Source organism: Cynara cardunculus, assembly GCF_001531365.2.
Source record: "Cynara cardunculus var. scolymus isolate 2C chromosome LG 1, CcrdV1, whole genome shotgun sequence".
In the NCBI taxonomy this organism is placed as follows: domain Eukaryota; kingdom Viridiplantae; phylum Streptophyta; class Magnoliopsida; order Asterales; family Asteraceae; genus Cynara; species Cynara cardunculus.
The window spans coordinates 42155614-42156732 of record NC_037528.1 but is presented as its reverse complement, the minus strand read 5'-3'; positions in this window follow the sequence as shown (position 1 = coordinate 42156732).

The following is a 1119-nucleotide window of genomic DNA, read 5'->3' as shown; positions in this document are numbered from 1 at the left end:
GATGAATTCGAACCTTTTTTGATCTTGGATCTTTCGGTTTATTGAGTTTCTTGGAGTCAGTCGATTTTTCGAGCCTTGATAAAGTCAAATCTACGCGTAGGCGTTTAGCAAAAGTTCATGATATTCAGCCTAAGGCAATTGGTGTTTTATTTGCCAAACATATCACCAATATCTTGAGTTTTATTTCATCTTCTCTTTTTGTGGATTTGAATCTATAATAGCTTAAAGTTTTTCGTGTTTGTAAACACAATTCCATACATGTTTATGGCAGATATCATCATGATTTGCCCTTAGAAGCATTAACAGCTTATCTGTCAATTTTTTTAATTGACCTGCTGTTTCTTGAAGTCATAAAGCTTAATTGTTAAAATCTTCTCTCCGGTTCTCAATTCCAATGGTGTTTGCTTCGGTTTTTCAAGTTATCTCCAATTGAAACAAGCTCTAAAGCTGAATTCTTACTCAACTTGCGGTTCAATGAAAGATTCTTTGTCATAAGACTGTTTGCATTGTTTTGTCAAGTAATCCACACATTTATCTGTCCCTTTTTGGATGAATTTGCTACTTTTRGGGTGAGTGKCTATTYTGCGCTTAAAAGTTTGTGCTGGATTGTGAGCAGATTAAAGTTGCATCGTGTGCAATCAGTGGTGCTACATTCACATTGATTCTGATTTGAGCTAAGAGTTGAAACTGAAGACCAAAGAGCTACATTCAAAGGGGAGCTTGAAAATTCCATCCATACCAAGCACACTAAAGCTTCTGTCAAGCAAGCAGTGGGGAGAAGACCTGAAGACTTCATGAAGATGCTTGCTTCATAAAACTTTGAGGGGAGATTGTTAGCATCAAATTGATGCTAATGATGATCTTAAAAAGTTTTATTAAGCAATCGGGGCTAAGGATGAACACCTAAAGATGATGTTGCGCCAAAACATCTTAGTCTGGAAGAAGACCAGCCGATGTGCTAAATCGTTCAAGTATGGTTGACCAGAGCCTCTGTGAGAGACACCAGAGCCTCTGTGAACAGAGTTTCTGGTTGTATTGACAGAGCCTCTGTGATCGTTCTATCCTCTGGTCTCCGGATAACTATCTTCACAATCCTATTCTGGATAAGGCTAATCCTAT